The sequence below is a fragment of the Labeo rohita genome, chromosome 4 (genome assembly GCF_022985175.1).
Source record: "Labeo rohita strain BAU-BD-2019 chromosome 4, IGBB_LRoh.1.0, whole genome shotgun sequence".
Lineage (NCBI taxonomy): Eukaryota > Metazoa > Chordata > Actinopteri > Cypriniformes > Cyprinidae > Labeo > Labeo rohita.
In genome coordinates, this window is record NC_066872.1 from 34210131 (window position 1) to 34222243 (window position 12113).

Consider the following 12113-nt stretch of genomic DNA (forward strand, 5'->3'; position numbering starts at 1 on the left):
TCTCTGTTCCTGTTGTCATCATCTGATGAGTTTCGCTTACCTTCATTTCATTTTCTCCTGGCTTGTTTATTCTCCCAATTACACCCGGCTCTCATATTATACAAGCTGTTGTGATAAAATCAACTATAATGAGGTAATCAAATTTCCCTCTGCTCTTGTAATTGGGTGGCTGTGTTGCTGTTTGTGTTGCAGTGAAGTTCATTGCCGGCAGTGTTACACAACTGATCACTTTGGATGTTTGTATGTGAGTTAAAGGCGTACTTTGAAACCTCGGTTAACTGTCAAACCTTTGACTTGAAAGTTCAAGTCTAAGCTGACACTGATAGTGATGCTCAGCTTGAAAAGCTCACCTAGATGGCTATTGACGACAAACAGCATCCGATACCAAATCCGAACTAGTACGTTCACTACCAGTCAAAAGTTTTTGACCAGTAAGATTTTTAAAGAGGCCTCTTCTGCTCATCATTTATTTGATTTAAAGTACAGCAAAGTAAGAGTAAAATTTTAAAATATTTTTACTATGTAAAATAACCTTTTTCTATTTGAATATATTTTAAAATGTAATTTATTCCTGTGATTTTTATTTATTTATTTGTTTTCGCATCATTACTCCAGTCACATGATCCTTCAGAAATCGTTCTAATATACTGATTATATTTATTATTATGTTGAAAACAGCTGAGTAGAATTTTTCAGGGTTTTTTTTTTTAATTAAAAAAGTTCAGAATCTTTTGTAACATTATAAATGTCTTTATCATCACTTCTAATTAATTTAAATCATCCTTGCTAAATAAAAGTATTATTTCCATAATTTCTTTCAACCCCCAAAAAGATAAATGATAAATTTCAGATAAATGCTGATCTTTGGATCTTTTTATTCATCAAAGTATCCTAAAAATGTTTCTTGAACAGCAAATCAACATATTCGAATGATTTCTGAAGGATCATGTGATTGGAGTAATGATGCTGAAAATTTAGCTTTGATCACAGGAATAAATTACAATTAAATTGAAAGCGGTTATTTTAAATAGTAAAAATATTTCACAATATTACAGCTTTTGCTGTATTTTAGATCAAATAAATACAGGCTTGGTGAGCAGAAGACATCTTACTGTTCAAAAACTTTTGACTTAGCGTGTATAATGTAAAAAATTGGAGTGTTTTTGGTTGCATTCATTTGCATGGATGTGATCACTGTGATTAGTACAGTATTAGCTTGTTTAATGGGTGTTTTTAACAATTAACATTTGTAGCCTGATTTCTGAGTAGCTACTGGAAACTGGAAACGTAATTCGCCCTGATTATTATTCAGATAAGCTGTTATTTATTATAGTTACTGAATACACATAAACAGCCGCAAAACTTCGTTTTGATTCTTCCGCCTGAGAACGTTTCAGTTGCTTGAGCGACTCATAGCAGGAAGTCATCCGGCCCCCTCAAGGTCAAAGATCAATGGTCAAAAACAGAGAGCGTGGAGAGAGAGAGTTTCTTTACCCCCATTTCTTCCTTCATTCCTCATCTCTTATGAGCAATGACTGTGTTTATTTGTGTTTCTTGTTGAGGAACACGCACCCTGTACACAGTGGCCTCATTCATGCGCTTCCTGAGGACTTTGTGTGTTTGTGATTTATCATGTCACCCATAGAACATGGAGCTGGTTTGATTAAAGAATCATGATAATCATGTGAAAACCCTCATCTTCCTGTTTTGAGTCACAGAGTCTCAGTGTCTCAACAGGTCCTTTGGTCTGTGATATCAGAGTGTTGATTGTTATGAGAGTGATAATGCTAAATAATCGGTGTTAAAGATAAACGACACGACGTGTTTTCTGCTGAAAGTGTGTACAGTATGTTACAGTACAGTAGCATCCTGTCTGGATGTTAACTCAGTCATTCTCACTTCCTGAACAGCCCACTCAGATATGAGCTAATCACAATGGCTTTTCTTTCTGTTGTTCTGAATTATGATTCTCAAGAACACTCTTATTATTTGTTTATAAATATTATTTATTTATTTGTATCTTTTTGTATCGCTCATAATTATGTAAGTCTAATTATTAATTTTCTATTTGTTTTGTGGGCATGATTTTTGAGTAGAAAAAAAAAAGCATAGTCATGCATAAACAGATCTCAGAACAGCATGTCTATCTTAGAAGGAAGGTTCACCTAAGAATGCAAATTGCTATTTTCAATCACCCTCATGTTGTATTCAAACCTGTTTGAGATACTTCCATGAAACACGGGTAAAATTTAAAAAATGTAGTTGTTGCTCTTTTGCGTTTAGCTACAAATAATGGTGACTGAAGGTTGCAAATGCATCATTAATGTCACAAAAGTGGTCTGTATGACTTCTGTGCTTTTATTGTACATAGAGGGTTTGCACTTGCATCACGATTTGATCAGTTACCCAGATGTGCAGCCATATTGGAGATACTCTGATGTAAACAACAGCAAAAATATAAAGCTAATAGGTGGTAAAGATATTCACATGCAGTATTAATTAAGATATTAGCCTAATATTTCACCTACCTGAGTGGAAGTAAGAACAAACATGAATGTTGTCAAGATTTTTGCACTGGAAATCCTAGTTCAGTTTGGCCAACTACAAATGCCTTTTGTTCCTCAGACAGTTTTTGCACTCTTTTCCTTGATTTGTTATAACTTTTGGCAGTCTATAGTAGGGCTGTAACGATAATCGCACGATGTTGTGAGGCGTGTTTAGTCAATGAAGCCGGTACTTTGATTAGTAGTAAAGCTCCATCACGTGCGTTCAGCTGGAGCGGCAAGTAATACACAGAGCCGTAAAGCACTGACAAGCTACGCCAAAATCGCGATTCGATTTTGCGCGCGATTTTGGCGTAGCTTCTCAGTGATGTACGGCTCTGTGTATTACTTGCCGCTCCAGCTGAACGCACGTGATGGAGCTTTACTACTAATCAAAGTACCGGCTTCATTGACTAAACGCGCCTCACGACATCGTGCGATTATCGTTACAGCCCTAGTCTATAGTACTCTGAATGTTGTTCCTGGTCTGACCGATTAGTACAGACCAAAACATGACAATAATTGAACATTTTTAGCAGCAATACTCAGCAAAATATGCGAAAATTGTTCAGTTCAGTGGCATCGTTCAGTGCTGCCAATATGGCCGATTGATGATGTGACATTAACAAACTCTATATTCAGAAACCATACAATAGATTTTGAGTCAAGGAGTTGAACTTGACGAACAGTTCAACAAATCATTAAAGCTCGTTTATAAACTGGATCAACTGATTCATTGAAAAGAGTTGACTCAAAAGATTTGATTCATTCGTAAACTCTCACTAAGGCTTGGAGCACATGTGACCCTGGACCACAAAACCAGTCATTTATACATCATCTAAAAACGGAATAAATAAGCTTTGATATATCGTTCGATATGTGGCCGACATACAACTATTTGAAAACCTGGAATCTGAGGTTGCAAAAAAATCTAAATATTGAGAAAATCGCCTTTAAAGTTGTCCAAATTAAGTTCAAAAATAGGAAATGTACAAAATATCTTAATGGAACACAATCTTTATTCAATATCCTAATGAGTTTTGGCATAAATACAGTGTATTTTTGGCTATTGCTACAAATATACCCGTACTTATGACTGGTTTTGTGGTCCAGGGTCACATATTGCAACAGTCATATGAACTTCCTTTTTTAATACTTTTATTGTGCTTTAATGGTTCTCATTTACTGTATTTTATTAAAAAGACTGGCCACAGTGTTCTTTGAAAAAGTCACCTTGATGATATAAACATCTCTTTTTAAGATGCTTTTTTCATTGGTAATTGATGTTAACTGCAAGGTCAGTGAGTGGAACTTGAGAAATGGATCATTTTGATTCATTAACAGATCATTCAGGCTGGTTTTGTGATCAACAAATTCATTGAAAAGATTTGACTCAAAAGAGTGATTCATATAAACTCTGATATATGAAAATTCTGTCATTAATTACTCACCCTCATGTCGTTCCAAACCTGTAAGACCTTTGTTCATCTTTGGAACACAAATTAAGATATTTTTGATGAAATCTGAAAGCTTTCTGACCCATACAGCAACACAACTACCATGTTCAAGGTCCAGAAAGGTAGAAAGGACATTGTTAAAATAGTACTTTTTTGAACGTGCGTTGAAGACTAACATGGAAAACAGTTGAACCATTGATGTCACTTTGACAATTTTAACAATGTTCTTACTATCTTTCTGGTCCTTGAATGTGTCAGTTGCATTGCTGTCTATGCAGGGTCAGAAAACTCTCGGATTTCATCAAAAATATCTTAATTTGTGTTCTGAAGCTGAACGAAGGTCTTACAGGTTTGGAGCAACATGAGGGTGAGTAATTAAAAACCGAATTTTAATTTTTGGGTGAACTATCTCTGTAAGGTCAACTAACCTTTGCAGTCCCGTATGCCCCAAACAGCCTTCTGCAGGTTGCCCTTCTCTGTCAGCTGTTGGTGCAATTGGTGCAAGCATCTTGTCAGTCTGAGAAAAACACTTCAGCTCCGAATCCTCATATACGGTGACGCTAATGGATTTCTATGGGCGCTAATTTAGGTCTATGTCACGCTAATGGATCTGCACTGGTAGATTGTGCTGAGAATAATGAAAAAGCCGCACAAAGGCCGACGTCTATCGAGAAGCCGCCACTTCGCCACAATGCCTGATTTCGTTTCCCCCCTCCATTCTGCTTTATTTAATTCAGAATGTGGCTTTTGGGCATCATATTTAATTATTGAGAATGAGGTGGAGAGGAAGTGTGAGATGGAGGCATGCCAGGGCATGTTATGCTGTCCTAGAGCTCACGTCTTCTGGGGTTGAAGCAGGCATTTGAGTCATTTCATCACATGGCTCTTCTTGTGTGTTATCAGGGGACAAAGGTTGTGTTTATTTCAGACTTCCGTTTAAGCTGTTGGCCTGGAATGCCTCGTGCATTAATGCTCATCATGAGAGATATTATGTTGTAGGATCATGGGAGTTTGTGCCTGTGCTTCTCCTAAATGTTGTTATATTCAGTCGTACGCTTCAGCAGTCATTGATTTGTTTGTGGATAACCGCACAGGTGTCCTTCCATACTGAGAAGGCATAGAGCTAATTTTCAGAGAGAGTACTACGGTATAAGAGCTGTTTCGCTCGGAGTTTGGTGCTCGATCAATATAGGTTTTCATCAGCTGATACCTAGAGAGCAGGGGAGCTGATGTAATGCTAATACAATATGATGGCAATTGTGACTTAAAATGATGGTGCCACATCAATTATTCACAGATTTTCGTAGTTTTATTTAATTTATTGGTATTGGGATGTATGAATTAAACCAGGCATAACCAGTCTATTTATACATCACCTGAATGCTGAATAAATAAGCTTTCTGTTGATGTATGGTTTGTCGGAATAGGACTGTTTGGCAGAGATACAACTATTTGAAAATCTGAGGGAGCAAAAAATCAAAATATTGAGAAAATACCTTTAAAGTTGTCCAAATGAAGTTCTTAGCAATGCGTATTACTAATCAAAAATTAAGTTTTGATGTATTTACGGTAGGAAGTTTACAAAATATCTTCATGGAACATGATCTTTACTTAATATCCTAATGATTTTTGGCATAAAAGAAAAATCAATCATTTTGGCCCAAACAATGTATTGTTGCCTGTTGCTACAAATATACCCATCCTACCTACACCTGGTTTTGTGGTCCAGGGTCACATATATCAGCTGATATTGGATATTTAATATAAGATGATGACAACGGTAATCTTAAATGTTAATGATTTAAATAATATTGTGAAATATAATAGATTTGTGATGCCTAAGTTTTTTCATTCAAAATGACTGTATTGTTTTTCTGTTATTAATGTATATGTTTATTTATAGTAGATATATTGATTGGTTAACTAGAAATGCCTGAAAATACATTGGCCTTTTAAATACATTTTACGCATTTTACATTATTGTTTTGTATCTTAGATTTGTGATGCCTAAGTTAACATTTTCCATTTACAATGACACCAAAAAAATGATTTATTTTAGTTAAATTTATCAGGTAATAAGAAATGTCTGAAAATACTTTACTGGCTTTTTAAAAACGTTTTACTAATTTAATTATTTATTTATTTTTATTTTACAATGTAGTACAGATTTTTTTGTATCTGCCATTTATTGGTTATCAAAAAATCTCTTCATTTTATTAATTCACAAGACTGTTGGTAGATTAAATATTATTTAGTGTTTTTAGCGTTTTCTCGAAAATATAGTAATTGTGATGGTTATTAAAAATGGCTCAAATTATACTTTTTTAGCCTTTTGGTATCAACTAGATTTTTAATAACGTTGTCATCCCTAGCTGAAATTCTACGCCGTTTACTCAGTTTATGCTTTTATTAATTGGTAAGACTGTTGCTAGATTAACTAGTTTTTAGTGTTTTACTTATTATTTATTTATGCAGTTTAGAATTTTAAAATTGGCCATTTATTGGTTATCAAAAAATGTTTGAAAACCTATTATTGGCTTTTTGATTCTGACAACATTTTTAATTGTGGTACATCTCTTAGCATTATTGGCCAAGTATTGGCAGAATAATTGGCCCGGCAGATTAATTAATGCACTGTGCTTGCCTAAGAATGAAATTAAAGGTTATTAAAGATGAAGATAGTTAATGATTGAAGTACAGAAATAAGAGTATTTCCTTGTGTAACTTCATCCTAAAGTGAATTTTTAAACTAGAAAGAGTTCTGGAAAAACTGCTGATGTTTGGACTTTGTGTAAAGGTCAGAGTCATTAACACTTCTTCTGTTTCGTTTGTGCAAGTTTCTGACAAACTGGATCTGTATGATGGCCATCCGTCCTCTGTGCAATGACTCAGTGAATAGACATGTCTGCTCTGTGTTTTCTTTGACCACGCTTGTCATATCTGTGGGTGTTACTTTAGTGTGTGTGGGTGGGCAGTGTGTCTAAATTTAGTCGATCGTATTAATTAGTAACTCGGTATCAGCGTCATGCCGAGAGCGACAGAGAGAATTGTCACAGTGATGTCTCTGGTGCATTTCAGGGTTCGCTCGAGACGGCCTCACAGCTTTTAAATGGTTTGTTTAGGAACCTGTCGCCAACCGCAGATCCATTAGCCGTCCTTGTGTGCTGTTTTGGCAGGTGTGTACTTTTCTGACACACTGGGAAAAGCGTGTGTCTGTGTGGCCAAACATGTGGGTGGTGTCAGCAGGTGTCAAAGAGTGTGTGAGGTGAGATCACACTTCTTCTCCTACATCTGAGTGACAGCTGTAAGTCTCTCAGGGATGCACACATGATGCCACATCCCCCCAATCTCCTACGGTGTTTCACAACACACACGGAGCCCCCTGCAAACTCTGCAACCTGTCGTCCTGTCTGCTTGTCTCGTCCTCTGTGGCTAATGTCTGACAAAAGCTCATAATGAACCGAACTGGCCATTAAGATGATTGATTGCTTCATTCACTCATCTATTCACCACCTTTATTAGCCTAAAAAGTGTATTTAACATCATGCCACGATGATGTGTACTTTAAAAGACCATTTCTAATGTAATCACGATCGCCATTAGGGTTTATTGTTTGTTCGGGACTAAAACGTCCAGCGTCTTTTACTCTGAATTCAATTGGCGAGCTCTTCGGGGTCAGGTTACGCTTCTATGAACGCTAAATCTCTTTCAGCCTGAAACATGAGGACTTTGACCCGGGTTTTACAACGTTACAAAATCCTAACAAAAGTCCATTGACTGAGCAACAAGGTGCTTGTCTTTACAGACTCGCTCTGTTTTAAGAGGCCTCCAAGATTGAAACTATTGCTGTTTTGAAGACCCTCCAACTGAGTTCCCCCTTCCAGCGTGCTTTTTATTCAGGGTCCTGAAAAAACAAGAACACGCTCTACCCGCTGCTTGCCAGGAGGCTGAGTGAGCGAGAGAGAGGTGGCAACATCTATTCAGCTCTGCCCTAATGTCAGTCAAGTGCTTCTCATTTGCAGAACTTCAAAGCAGACGGCGCTTTTCTGCATTTAGCTCCATCTGATTTGGATGATGAATGCACTTGCGTAACGGTGCGACTGGATGAGCCACGCAGAAACTCGGCGGTAGCCGCAGCCGTGCAAAAATGGCATGCATGGTTTATATAAACATCTCTTTGAGTCATGTAGGTCTAAATCTTGAATACACAAAACCCTTGGAACCGTCCCATGGTCTTAGGCTCTGGCCAAAAAAACGAGGCCTGTGTGAATTGACATATGGCTGATTCATGGAGTGTTTGTATAAAACGAGTGGCTTTCCCAGTTTTACAGTTATATTTTGGATAAGTTTGTGCTATATAATTGAGTTGCAAATATAATCATGGATACAAGCTGAAGGTAGTGATCCTACAAAGTGCTTCTTAGAAAATGCAATGTGGATATTTCTACAAATATCCCCTTTTATCAGATGCTAGTTATGCAAAATCATGGCAACAGGGTTGAGGTTTTGAGTTCATAATGTAGGAAATGTAATACTATCTAAGATAAATTGATAATAATGAGGTGGCATCTCAGGGGCGTTTCCTCTGAAGAAATGATTAATCACAATGCCATTATTACAAAATATAACATTAAAGGCGAAGTCCAAATTTACAGATAATTTACTCACCCCCTTGTCATCCAAGATGCTCATGTCTTTCTTTCTTCAGTTAATGAGAAATTATGTTTCTTGAGGAAAAACATTTCAGGAATTTTCTCCATATAGTGGACTTCAATGGTGCCCCCAAGTTTGAACTTCCAAAATGCATTTTAAATGCAGCTTCAAAGGGCAATAAATGATCCCAGCCGAGGAATAAGGTCTTACCTAGTGAAACGATTGGTCATTTTTGAAACAAATTGCCAATTTATGTACTTTTTAACCTCAAATGCTCATCTTGTCTCGTCTCTGTGATGCGCATGCATAGTCTGTTTAATCTGTGTAAAGAGTATATAAATTGCCAATTTGTTTGGAAAATAACTGATTGTTTTGCTAGATAAGACCCTTCTCCCTTGGCTGGGATCATTTAGAGTTATGTGAAGCTGCATTTAAACTGCATTTTGGAAGTTGAAACTTGGGGGCACCATTGAAGTCCATTATATGGAGATAATTCTTATCGACTGAAGAAAGAAAGACATGAACATCTTGGATGACAATGGGGTGAGTACATTACCTGAATTTTTGTTCTGGAAGTGAACTTCTCCTTTAAAAAAAAGTGCATAAATCACTAGTTTTTCCAAAGAAACATTGTCCAACAGCGACACCAGCAGGACATCAGTCCGCATGTCTCTCTCCTCCCCTTAGCCTATTGAGTTTTAACAAACACCCTAAAGTGTGCAGTGAGTTTATTGGGGGGTAATTGAGAATGAATTGGGCGATATGATTGGATGTGACTGGTTATAATCTGCTGTAATTGGCTTGTGATAAATCCCGCCTCTTGTGTTTGTGCACACTCCACATTCGCAAATCAGTTTGAATTAACAATATAATGGCATTAAAAGGAAGACTAAATTTAAAGTAAACAACCCAGACACTTATAACCACTGTTGTGTCAAAATGGCATGAAAACATGATCTGTGAGTTTTTAGTGAGTTAATTAAAAGTAAATCTCCCTGTTTATGACCAGTGTTTTGCGAGCTTTGATGACTGATGATCTGAAAAATTAAAAAAATAGCCAAGTTAACTATTAAAAAGAATATCTAAACAAAAGTTCACAAATAAAATCTATCATATAAATCGCTACTACCTTGAGTTATTATTTTGGAATAAATGTAAAATGCTTAAAAGCACTAACTTGATGAGATTCATACTTGGCTTTAATAAATAAAATATTGAATGTTAATGCAAAAATATAAAACAGATTTTTCTTTTTCTGATAGTGTAAGGTTTAACAAAGAAAATGTGACTGGGACATGAATTTACATTTGATTAATTCAAAAAATAAATAAACAAGATTTGCCTCCTCATTTCAGAACACTACTGCACACCACTAAAATAGTGTAATATTTTATCCCTATCTGTCTGTCTGTCTAATTTATTCGCATAATTGCTCTTTTATCCTGCCAAATTAATGGTGTTATATAATAATTGCAGTATTTATTATATGTGGGACACAAATGTCCCACACTTACAGCGACCCAGTGACCTCTTTTGGATATTTTTATTTGTCTTCCTGCTGCCGTATGCTAACAATTCAAGTGCATTTAGCTTTTTATCTGTTTTATTTTATTTTTTATTTTTTTTTACCTGAACCGAAAAGCTGCTTAAATGAGCTGTTAGTTGGCCTTTTGTGCCTGTGATATGTACTGGTGAATTGCTCCTCGATAACATTGACACAGTGGGATTTAATTCCTCCACGGGCATCAGCGGTGCTGCTGTTAATCCTCAAACAGTCCAATTTCCTCACACTGAGCTTTAATTTTAATTATCATCTTTAAAATACTGCTAATATTTCGTCCTGCTGTGCTGTGCCAATAGCCCTGAGCTGTAGGATATTTCCTCTTCCTTTTTTACCCGGGATCAGTAATATTAATTACGGAGACAGGCTGCTTCTGGGGCGGAAGGCGTGATGATATGTATGTGAATTGAAAAGATTTTGTAAGTTTGCCCTTTTTTTTCCTGTTGACTGTGAGAGACGCTAATAACTGCAAGAATGTTGCAGGCACGGAATGTTGGGATTAGTGTTTGTTTAAATGTGTGTTCTTAAACATGTTTATCTTGGGGAACGTGGGGGTAGGAGGATATATGAATAACAGCTGGAGGCGAAGGTCATTTAAACCTCAACTGTCAAAATGTGAAGTATTGAAGGGGTGGAGTCACAGCAGGTCTTGTTGTCATGGTCGCAGATGATCCTATCAGTCCATGCTGACAGAATGGAAACTCCCATGTAGATTCCTGCCTGGGATGTCTCACTTCCGAAGTTCTGAAAGTTTAGAAAAGGAACTGACGCTGTAATATCTGGCACTGGTGAGCATGAGTCATACGACTTGATTAGGTTCTGAATGATAAACCTGGCTGATTAGTCATTTGGACAAGCTATCATCTAGTCGATGTTGAAAACATGTTGTGTTACACATCCCTTCTGTGAATCTTCATTGATTGTCTATAAACTTGTTGATTTCTAAAGGGAGACAGGAAGAGAACGAGAGAGAGATGGAGAGCTGTTAACTTGGGAAGTGAACGACCTGTTAACTGATTGACCTCCGCTTGCCTCCAGTTGCATTTAATGGTCAGTAAATCACCCTGTGCTCCCTGTGGAGTGACCTAGCACAGTTATGGACTTCCAAGAGTGTGTGATAAGTATGTGCTGCGGTGTTCATTTTGACACATCAATGTGGCACACACACCGAGCGGTTACGTACAGGTCAGAGATGATTGACTTGTTTTCCCCTCCAAAAATGTTGTAAATGAAATGTAGCAATAAAGAATTCAGCAGCAAAATGAAAGAAATGCATATAACTATATAAAAGTTATCTTTCAGCTAAACAGTTAATGACAATTAATGCTGTCAAGTGATTAATCGTGATTAATTTGCATCCAAAATAAGTTTTTGTTTACATAATATATTTGTGTATACTGGGTATATTTATTATGTACACTAAAAAGTTTTCACCAGTTTCAGCTTAAAAGTTCAGCAGCTGCCTTAAAATTAAGTTAAATCAACTTAAGAATACAAGTCATTTTAACTCATTACAATAAAATTTTAAGCTGATTTAACTTGTGAGTTGAAATTGTTGATTATTCCCTTGAAATTGTAATTGTGATTATTAATTACGATTATCACAATTTACATTGAGTGATGTTTTGATGCTTTATACCATTGTTTAAAGCAAATGCATGCCACATTTTTATATATAGTTTCTTCTTTAAAAATAAAAAGAGTAAAAATATAAAAATTAAAACAATGAGAAAAAAAAAACCTTAAGATAATCTGTAGGAAACATACACACACTCTCTCTCCACACACACCCACACATCTTAAGAAAGCATAATAATGTAAGTGGAGTTTTTTTTTTGTAAATGTGACTTTGAATGATTACATAATTGTGGAATATGTAATTGTAATCACGATTACAAA

At 36.2% G+C, this 12113-nt stretch overlaps 1 protein-coding gene across 8 annotated transcripts in view; it reads left to right on the plus strand.

Moving 5' to 3' along the window:
- plxnb2a.1 (plexin b2a, tandem duplicate 1) overlaps window positions 1–12113 on the plus strand; it is a 156015-nt gene that overhangs the window by 18146 nt on the left and 125756 nt on the right. The window lies entirely within an intron of this gene.